The following is an 11,708-nucleotide window of genomic DNA, read 5'->3' on the forward strand; positions in this document are numbered from 1 at the left end:
AGAGCTGTAACCAAAAAACTGGGCCGGTCGGTATATAAATGTTTCCGTGAACTTTTTCTATTATTTAGCCAGTAGCGGTTCGTTTACCGCTTTACGAAACGTCTCACGGAATAACAAGAAAAGTAATCTCGCGCCACGTCGCGGCAACTCGCGGCAACCGAGGAATTAAAACCGAATTCCGCCACCAGAGGCCCTCGTAAGGAGGCTTGCGGGACGCTTTTGCAGCAGCTTTGGCCTAAGGTATGAACCTTGTTACGCGAGATTTTCATGGTCCAGCAAATAACGCTCGGTAGTTATGGTAATCGGATTTGGCTGGACTATGCCAGTCCTATGATTGGACTCGACAACCATAGTGACCCTTTCTCACAGTTCCGTGCTGAATAGTCGGATTTATCTTACACTCTGACTTACGTGCCTTTCAGCTGACAATTATTGCTGCAAGTTTTCGTTAAATTCTGTGTCCAATTCAATGTATGCAGACGAATTTAATCCAGAATAAAATAACGAGTCGTCGAATGGAAGTCGGCTTTGGACAGGAAACAATTGAGATACATATATCTAGATTGAAGATAACACAGTTTCAATAGTTTCTATAAACGTTCAGTATTTTATTTAGTGTTATTGGTGTTGTTGAAGATGATGTAAAATTCGATAATGTAAAGTTGCTAATATTTATAGCGGGGAAAGCTTCCTCGATTCGCCGCCAGAGGGATCACGACATAACCTACGTTTATCGCGTTTCTCGAAAGTATTTGCCTGTACGTCCCTAACCTATAAATACAATTTTCGATCTTACGTATTATAATTCAACATCTGGTGTGGTACAGGGTTCCTAACATAAATTTGGTATTATTAATTTAAATATCTTCTCCAATTTCAAATAGTCATCGAATTAAAGCGAATATTATTCTATTTCTTCGCGTATACGTGAAATACGTTTCACTTTTTCTACATTTCCAACTTCCCTTCATTTCTCCGCAGAAATCTAAACTTCTTCGAAGCTTTTTACACGCCAATGATCAACAACAATGTCGTGTGTTTTACTTCATTTATGAGACGAACGAACACCACATAATAGACACGTAAGTGTCGCATGAAAACGACCAGGAAAAGGCACAGGCCGCAGTTTGGAATTGCTTCATGGGCTTAAACGCGAGGGTCCAAAGCATGCAGAAATAAATGTTTAATTGCCATGCAGACGCATCAGACGCTCGTTCATGTTGACAGGTATACCTCAAGAGGCTAATTACTGATTTCGGAGTGAGAGAGGGTTAATCAACTGACTTTGATTTCCCCGAACCCTTTTGGTATTCCACAGTGGTGTTCCGCGAGTGGTGACTGCGACCCTTCTGCGAGAGTTGTTAATTAGAACAAGAGTCAATCGTACACACACGAAACCTCCGAGCTCGTGTTCCATTGTACACCAAACCAAACCCAAAATTCAACGATTTTTTTCCAATTAAATTGGAAAAAAAAATTCAATCCGAAAACATTCCTAATCAATATTCCTGTTTATTGAAAATCTCCATTAAGTAAAAATAGTATACCTAAATAATGCATAGTGTATAAATTGAAGTAATAATATACATGATAACAATAATAATAATAATAATAATAGTGTAATAATGCAACAATAATAATAATATAATATTATGTATGCATTTAATATAATAGTTTCTGTTAGGTTAGATCTCTATACACTGTTTTTAATGCACGTATCTCTATATACACTAAAAATTAGTATAACAACGGAAACGTTGTTATACAACTGCAAAACACAGTTATTGACCCTCGAAACGTGCTCGCCTCAATCTGGGAGGGACGATGTTTCCCATGACGATAACGAGATATCCCGGAACCCAGATCGATCAACGAGGTTATGAATCCCCCGTTCCGTCGGAATTCGATCAATACACGGCATTGTTTTATTCCTATCGAAACTTTCCTTCGAACACATCGTCCGTCTGCTAGACAGAAGCGTGTAAAACGCGAGCGTGTAAGTACGCGTGAGGAGACGTCTCGTTGGCATCGGACGTGGTCGTGGAATATTTATAAGCGAGGCGCGGTTTCCAAGCGCCTCCTGTCGGCCGAATAGAGTTGTCGCGCGTGTAATACGCCACACAAGACGGCCGCATCGGTGGAGATTAACGACACGACGTTGCTCGGACTCGATGAGAAATTGTCTCGCATGGGCTCGTACAATGGGACTTCTATCTGACGAAGGACGATCCTCTTTTTTCCACGTGTTTCGTCGATTTTATTTTTCCATCGCGTTTTTCTCGTATTCTTTACCGATCCCTCTGAGCTCGTATTTGAGAATTTCTTTTTTCACGCGTGAGATCGTCGACAGTAAAATTACAAAAATAATAATAGTGATGGATTCTAATTTAGAAATTGTTTTTATCGAGATATTAGAAGAACGTCACTTATTCTCGTTATAAGTGTGCTACATTTAGGTTAGTTTTATGACTTGGTAGTTCCGGCGTATCTCGCGTGGTGACGCTGCGGTGTAATTCCGATTTTTAAATTTAATGTAACGCTGCGACATCGAAAGAAACAAAAATTTTTACACGGTTATAGAATCCTAGAGAAGGTGTTCGAATAATAGTTAATATAACGATGCTCAATGTATTTATATGCTTGAAAATAACTACTAACTATAATTTCTTATAAATATTATTTATTCTTTAATAAATAATATTATTTTTTAAATATTATTTGTTATGAATATTATAAGAAATTATTGATTATTTGGTGACAGCACCAGATAATACTTCAGTTTTGAGAATTCTTAGTTTGAAAGGGGTTACCCGTGGCACATCACGTGGTAATAAATCATGTAGGTACGATAGCAAAGCGCAAACGATGCACTTGGCTCTTGCGATCGCGAACAATTTCGAGAGTCCATTTCTATTTCTCAGCTCTTTCGTGCAATTATCGATACATTATCGGTTCTGCCCGCGGGAAAATCCAATTGATTCTCCACATCGTTGAGCAATTGCCAAACAAACGTTTGGCCAATGCTGAACTGTAATTCGCGAATATGATAGCAACATTCGAGCGAATCGATCGATCGATCCACGAATTTCGTTATATCCAATTGTTCCATTTAAAAACATGGCTGTAAACGCAAACATTGAAAATTCAAGCGGTCACGGCTACTTTTTATTTCTTTAATCTTCGATCATTGTCGAAATAAAGGCAATTTATAAAATTAAAAATTTAGAAAAAATTGCCTCGTTAGATTTTCTGCGAGTGTCACAATTTTTCAAAGCTTCCAAGTATTTGCCAAGTATTTCGAAATAAAGACATTCAAAATTCCCAAGATTCCCGCCGCGTCAGACACGTATGTTAAAGATGTTTAAAATAACCAAGATCTGGGAATTTCTAGGAACTTTGTGGTTTCGAAAATTTCCACTACTTCTTCGCATGTTTCCTTCTAATATAAAACAGCAGAAATTTCCAAGAATTTCTAAATTTAAAATATTATTAAAAATTATTCGCATCTCCTGATGGTTAGATTTCCCGAGCGATCGCAGCGCCACTGAATCTAGCGTCGCGAACGCTGAACACGTCGACAATGGACACAGGCACACACGCGAGGATTCGAGCTGTCGTGGACCGTTCCAAAAAGGAGCACGTGGGTCGCGAACGCAGACGACGTGGACATCAACGTCAATGGCGGTGACGACGCGAGAAAACGGTCCGCAAAGTGAGAGGCGCCGGAAATGCATTCGAATAAATGTTAGAGCGCGTGGGTAAACGCGTGTGAAAATGCGTATACTCTTGGTACGAGAGGGAAAGACAGAGGGAGAGAGAGGGAATAACTAACGAACTCGTTCGAACGGGATTTACTCCTACGAATACGTATCGACGCTCGCCTCCGACTAATTCGCCGATGTTAATGATAGTTAATTGACAGGCAGCCGAGAGCCAGAGTGTCCGAGTTATTCCACACGAAAACAGCGTTACCTTCCCGATCGTTGTGCAAACTGTTCCATGGAAAAAATCGATAACATTTTTCAAAGTCTATCCTACGTTTAAAACGTATCGAAACAAAATTTTTATTCGAAGATTTTATGTAGAGGTTAGAAAGTGTCTCGTAAAAGAAACGCGGGACAGTTTGTTTATTCTTCACAGTTATATCGTTACTAACACAATCGAAAATAATAGGACACACGTATTTTCCTTGCCAACTAAAATGTAAACATTCGTCAAGGCCAACATGTCTCCGCAGCCGAGAGGGTAGGGGAATTAGGCAGTACGATCAGATTACCTCCTTTTACCCCAGTGCCATCTCACGGAGCACCTCCCGAGCCACGCGTAGCGACACAAAAACTCGCACTACACAGACTACTTTTTGCGCATCCGTGTTGGATTGTATCCCAGTGGTATTAATAGATATTGCATACTGTAATCGGTGATATCGGTTTAATGTAATCGCGTTTTCATTTCAATAGCTGCTAATTTTAATTCATCGCGAAGGTATAAATTTCCCCTTCAGAAACGTATCTCCCAGACCGGGACTGATTTGCATTCACGAGTATCAGATGTTCCACGTCATTTCTGCAGGCATAATAAAGATGTACGGGGAATATGAATGCAGAAGTTTAATTAATATCGATGAAACGTAAGAAGAGGGCGCACCAGTCACAGGGACGCAGTGCTCCGGGCAATGATAATGAAGCCACTCTGTGTCAGAATACAATCGGGGTTCCGTATTTTATAATCCCTCTTTCAGCGCGGCTTGATCAACTTATCCTTACGCGACCGTCCTTCTCCTTCTCTTTTTACTCGAATTCCCCTCGTAGGAGCTTGTCTCTCAACCATGCTTTTTTCCCCGTTTACGTCGCGCTCTTCGACTCTCGCCCGCTCCGTCGTCGACGGCGCTGTCATCGATGTTGAAGATGGTGGTCGGGGGTGGCGTAGAGATTGCCACCTCTCGGCCTCCGGCGGAATTTTCAAATTAATTTACGCGCAACCAATTTATATTACGTTCGAGTAATACAATATCCGGCAGTTCGTGCATAATTTATGGACGCGAGACACGGAACGACAAAATACCCCTCCGAATCCGCCGACACGTATATACGCCCGCGACCCGAAAAACAACCACCGCGTCCGACAAACCGTGATTCACACCTACTCGAAAGTGATGCAAAGTGAAATTTATTCTCTTTGCGCTTTCTCGCGCGGCCTGCGCCTCGGCCGTTAACGTCATCGTGCGGCTGAATTTGTAAAAATTCTGGAAGATACGTGCATGGAATTTCGAATAGAAACTGGATGATACTCAATTTTTATGACATAAAAATCACAACTTACCAAGCACTGCGAATAACTATTTTTTTCTTTTTCTTTTTTTTTTAATTACATATATAACGGAATTAAAAATTATACTTCATATGCATGCGGATGAAGTAGACTTGGAATTTAGTAATTTTAAAAGAGAAAAAGAATACAAATATGGCGTGTGATATAATAATTGATGTAGTTACAAAATTTTTTAAAATTCCGTAATTGAATGGGGCAACGAAAAAGAGTTAAATTTAGATGTTAGTTTAAAAGGGAAAGTTGAAAGACGAAACGCGAGACGGCTTCTAGTGGGCATCACTCGATCGCGGGGCGACCAGCTTGTCGGGTAAATATCCATGTGTGATTTATAGGAGGTACGCGAGTACAAAGCGCAGGCATTGGCGCCGCTACCACGTCGAGACTCATTGTTTTCCGAGTGATGGATCGAAGTAGAACAGGAAGGTTATTTACGTTTTCAAATTAATCACGACCACTCGATGGAATGCCACGACGCCCCCTTCCTTCGGGGATGTCGCGCCTCTCCACGAATCGACTCGATGTCTGTGTACAATTTTGGCCAATTTTTGGAAAAGTCACCGGAATCGATAGCGTGAACAAAATTTCTTAATTTATCCAGAGACAATTAAAAAATATAAATTCGAATTGTACCAGTTATTCTGGACTTCTCTTAAAATTATTAAATGAAAAATAAATGTGGCTAATCGTCACAAACTTAAAATCGCGAACTTAAAAAATTAAAATAAATTTTGCAAAATGACTTGGTTTCAACTGTCAATTATCGAAAAAATATAGTAGACTCGAAATTGTAAGATTGTAGTTCCAAATTGTTAGGGTATGTAGAATATTTGAGGTTAGAAATTATTTCAGGTTTGTGTTCAAATTATTATGTAAAAGTATCTTTGCAGTTTGCAGCATTTATTACTTACTATAACAAAATAATGGAGTTTTTAATTGGTATTGCACCTTTTTGTCTTTCGAAATTGCTTGGAGGTTATGTATGAGAAATTCTGCAATAAAGACGGAACAATTAGCTAATCGAAAGGCTATAAAGCGAATGAATCGTTGCAACTAGATTATAACTCAAAGTTATTATTGCGGTTATTTCGACGATAAAACCTTGGAAAAAAGTAGTCAGCCCTGTTTTTAGCACGGGAGCATCTCGAATAGGAATTTTATTTCGACGAATTTATGTCGACGCGTACCTCGCTCGATCACCCATTAAGATATAACGCGTGAATCTCGCATGTATAATTTATGCGATGTTTATCGTGCGTGCGTAAACAATTCTTTAAACCCGCAAACGCGTTAGCATAATTCAAACGAATTTGTACATTGTTTGTTCTTGGCCTTCCCGGGACAGAATATCTCTTTCGCGCATTACTGCGAAACAAAATTCGAATTTGATATAAACATTCGACTTTTTTCTTCTGCTGCGTCGCATTAAGTAACTAATATTCAAAATATAAAGAAAAAATATTTTTGAAGTATAAAAAGAGACAAAAAATTTTTCCGAAAAAATAAGAGTACTGCGAAAGCAGCAGGGCGAAATCGCAACTCGCGAAATGGTCGCGTTAATGAAAATAAACAGGCCGACTTGGCGCGAGAAAGGACGCCGAGGATGAAGCGGTTTCGAGACCCTCGCTTGAAGCTTAATTTAAAAGCGCGATCAATAAAAATGTTACAAGAAGCCACTTTACACTTGGCTACAAATCTCTACAGATTAGCTTGTTTGTTCTCTTTCCTCCATTAAATGCCACTTCGTTACCAGATTTATAGATTACAGGTAGGTTAGTTTTCATGTAAAAACGCTCCCATTCCGGGGCGACCATGTTTGCACACGTGAAAGAACTAATTATGTCTTCCTGCGCTGTCTCATTGCGCATCAAACGCACGTACGCAGGGCCCGGTAACATTTTATTCGTCGAGCAGAGTGGAAAATTGTCGGTGAGACCGATGACGGAGGGTAGAAATTACGTTACATGTTAACGATAATTTAAGAACAAGTGGAAACCTGATGGTATTATAGGATGCTCGTGTACGGTTCGGCTTAACGATTTAATAATTACGCGGTCCCCTTAGTACCCCAAACAACACGATCATTAAGCACGACGTAATTCGTTGCCCTCGGATTTGATATGCAACCGGCTCAACGAAGACCTCCACTGTTTGCTTTCACATTATTATTACCGCGTAACAACATAACGATGCGAGGAAAGCGTCTGGTTCGCGTCGATTAGTGCGACAGGTATGCGATAATCACGGTCTCTTTGCTCGAAACCGCGTATTAACCTATTTCGCGCGACTGTTGGTCGCCTCCCGCGCATTTCCAGCGAAAAATTCCCCGCGCGCCACATCACGTCGTTGATTGGTGGAAAAATCGCGGTAAACGCCGCGGCGGAAACATGCAGACGCCGCTTGCAGCGCCACCTGCGCAACGCGAAACGCCGCAAGAAACTTTCCGCGATATCTTCCGCACACCGATTAACGACGAAGATTTCCGTAAAAGAACGGCGCCTGCGCGTTCTGCCACTCCGAGCGGACGAATTCGTGTTAACGCGTCGCGAGACGAACAGAATGTCCGTCTGTCGACTGTAATTTCCTCGTCGTCGTTATCTCGCGTTTCGAACTCGGTTTATACCCCTCGGTAAACCGACCGTGTAGCAAAGATCGTCCTCGTGTCATAGGTGATCCTTTTTCTCAGACTGAACTTTTTGTACCGAGCAAAAACACGTCCGGCCACTTTGTCGCTGTTTGTTCCCTGTGAAAAATTCACACGTCCTCGCGTCTCACTCAACGGCGATTTTATCAATTCGAACGATGCCTGAGAAGCGTTTAGAGCGCGTGTCAAGCTGTTGATAAATGTATCTGATCCGTGGTAGTTACTACGTTGAGTGATACAGTGCTGATAGATATTAGTTTAACGAATCATAGAAAGATACAAAGAGTTTCATTTCGTAATTTAGAATCTAATATCTCGATAAATTAACCGGTTCATCAGTGGAAATGAAAATATTCGCAAAATCACTCTATTCCATTTCTTTATTATCGCAGTCATAATTTATTGCTTCACTAATAAAACTTTATAAAGTTATATAATTACGATTGAATATCTGGATTCATTTCACATTTTAAAAGACACCATAAAATTATGGATTAATATCATCGTAATTATTGGAATCTAGATGGATTATACCTCATCTATAACAATACAATTTAATTACAATCTCTTCCATGGTGGATCTTAAAGTTCAAGTAAGTTCAGTTAACTTTACCCATACCATTACCTTTCCTCTACGCGTAACAAAGACAAACAAAAAAGAAAGAGATATTGGTATTTCGAATCTCACCTATCCGAACGCGTCAAATCCAAATGGAGCTCGTCGGTTCGCGAGGAATTTTAATTAGCTATTCCTAGGTATCCCGCGATTCGATTATCGATTCCTGCGAGTGACGCGAGTCACGTAAGCGTCGGTCGATAAATTTCGCGGTAGCCGCGACGCGCGAAACACTGCGTCGTCGAAGAAATTTACGAGTCGGAATCGGTGTGTCGTTTAAAGACAAAGCTCTAGTGTCTTCTACGAGCGTTTTGCGTTCGACGTACTAGTATGTATCGTAAATAAACCGACGTACAAGATTCGTTTAAAGCATCGTTAATGGAATGCCTGTGTCGAGAGTTAATTTGCGCGCGATACATTTACGAGACGTTTGTACACGATCGTTAATACGATGAACGCGTCAGTGAACTTACCACCGAACGAACCTTTTCATCGGTTTCGCAAGACGTCGCGAAAGCTTCGAGAAATCGTTTGGATGCCTCCATCTTATATTTCCAAGACGATCACGTTTATTCTTATTGCCTGGCATGGCTCTTTATATCGATGCTCTTCGAAGTAGAAGTCGAAACGGCCGAATGGAACAATACGTCACATAACACGTTCCGTGGATAACCTCACTTGTTGCACGATGGTAAAGTTTCTTTCCATACGAAATATTCACTTTGTGTTTCTCGATCAATTTCACGCTTTGTTCTTTCAGATTTTCTTCTACACATCAGCACTATTCGACAAAGTCGACACTAAAACACGCGTATACGATAAAACAATTGCAACCCCGGTAAACACGTCGGACATTGTTGCGAACGAAGGCGGTAAACTGACGAACTAAACAACGACTCGAGCGCTACCTATCCTAAAATAATGCAGATACCACTAATACCGATATTATCGGAAATTACATGTATCGACATGGAAAATGAAACGTGCACAGGTTATGTATGATAAATAATCGTGTACAGATATTTATGAAAATTGGTGAACATTTATTAATGCTTGTACCACGTTAAAGCACGGTAGGCGATTTTCGTTTTAACGTTACCAGAAAAAGAGCAGGATATACTCGATGATTTCATGTCTGCTCATTTACGAACATACGTATCAACGTTAACATCTTCACTTTACCACATCGGTAGTCTTTAATAATGATATTAAAAGGTCCTTTGGAGGTTGGTCAGAGTAAGATGAAATATAGTTAGTAATTACAATGTTCGACCGTAATATTAATCGATTACTTTTTACAGGCTGACTGGCGTGCTGGTTAACGCGTTATCTAACCGGAACTCTTTCCTTTTCGTCATTCGTGTGTAACGAGGTAATCACGGCGAGCGATTACTAAATAAGCAAACAACAAACAGGCGGCAGCCGACGGCAGCTGCTTTCCGTGAAATTAATCCCGTGCATGCGGCAAGTGGCCAACCGTGTACAAAGGATATCCATAACTCTGTCGATAATTTTCGGATTCCTGATTAATTGCGTGCCCCCACGGCGCAACGACACCCAACCGACGACACGGTTTACTCTGTTGACACTTTTGCACGCGATAAATCATGCGAGTCACGAGGAGTTGCGGGAACCAGTCGCCATTGATCCCCGCCGATACATTCTCGTGAAAAAAATTCCTTTGTTTTTACAGAAATTTTCATACGAATTTTATATATATATATATTCTTTTTTTTTTAGATCAAAAGCAAAATATAAAATTGTGGAATTCTTTTGGAAAAAATCCATGGAACTGAAGAGATAGACAAAATTAATTAGAGGAAATTTATCGCGCCGTCTAAAGCGTGTTAAAGCGATAAAGTTCGGGGAAGGCGACATGTGCGTGTTCGAAATTGTTAATCGTATATATAGCGTCGCAGTTGGAACTTCGTTAAACGAGAAGACCTCATTCGTTCACGATAATTCAACGTTACCACTTTCCATGGTAATTTCAACTTCATTGTACGCACCGGTTAATACAGCGCGATAACAGATTTTGCTCCCTCGATATTTTATCCAATTATCGCGTAATTTTGCGTTTCGCGAAACGTGATCGTGGATGTGATTTATTTAACCTAACCCTCTGGCCACGCGACGCGCGCCGTCATTCGATCCACGTTAAGAGATTTTAATTCCTACCGGTGTGCTTTCTGCAAAGCCGCTTAATGAACACCTCGATGTCGGCTTTCGATAAATCAACTTCGTCGAATATAATTTTCGAAAATTATCAGGCAAGCAGAAAATCAAAAAATAAGATGCATCCTCGAAATTAATCTTCTTGAAAGAAATTTAAGACGCATCGAAAATATTTTTAATTTCATCGAAGAATAATAAATTTGGTTTCCTAATTCATAATTATGACAAAATTTCGTTCAAAAAAATTTGAAAACGACAGGATTAAATTTCGGAAAAGAAATGGAAACTGGCATCAATTGTCTCTGACGCATGCGTAGTGCTCCCGCGAATTTCGGTGGCAGCATACGTCGATAAAGAAATTTGTTTAAATATAAAAAAGAAATCGAGTTGATACCGATCGATTCCTAATCGCTTTTAAAAATAAATTTTTCAAATTTTGTATCGATACTGAAGCATTGCGTAGAAATCATAAATCGAGAGATTGGATCGGAAAAATGACGGTACGTACCAGTGGTGAATCGTATCGTCTCGATGGACACGTGGTGACGGTGGTGTGGTACACTATTCCGAAACACCTGCGCGCACGTTCTCCGCACAAACGATCGCGACGAGGATGCGACACACTGGATATCTCGGCACTGGAAGCAGGCTCAGCCTCCCCCGCGGCCACCTCCTTTCAAACAGGCGACGTTCGCGTGTGGCGGTGGCGGCGGCGGTTCATCAGCTCCGCCGGTTCATCACCTAACAGTTCACTTTTCGCCGGAAGTGCCTATGTGGATCACGAAAATGCGCGCCTCGAAAGGAGCTCGTGGGGGAGGGCCCGATATGCGCGAGTAGGGGGAGTGTGAGGGACCACCGCTAGACGGCCGCGGCAGGGGGTGGGGGAGAGAAATCGACAGAGAAGCAGAGAAGAGGAGGAAAAGAATCGCGGAGGAGAGAAAGCGA

General features: G+C 41.0%; 1 protein-coding gene across 1 annotated transcript in view; it reads right to left on the minus strand.

Moving 5' to 3' along the window:
- Positions 1 to 11,689, minus strand: part of LOC108545194 (A disintegrin and metalloproteinase with thrombospondin motifs 10) — a 78,604-nt gene extending 66,915 nt beyond the window's left edge. Inside the window, exon 1 of the mRNA XM_017896692.1 lies at positions 11,272 to 11,689. The gene's annotated coding sequence lies outside the window, so the exon portion shown is untranslated. The remainder of the gene's footprint in view (positions 1 to 11,271) is intronic.
- Positions 11,690 to 11,708: the final 19 nt, after the last annotated feature.

This window comes from Eufriesea mexicana, unplaced genomic scaffold (genome assembly GCF_001483705.2).
Source record: "Eufriesea mexicana isolate 0111107269 unplaced genomic scaffold, ASM148370v2 scaffold320, whole genome shotgun sequence".
In the NCBI taxonomy this organism is placed as follows: domain Eukaryota; kingdom Metazoa; phylum Arthropoda; class Insecta; order Hymenoptera; family Apidae; genus Eufriesea; species Eufriesea mexicana.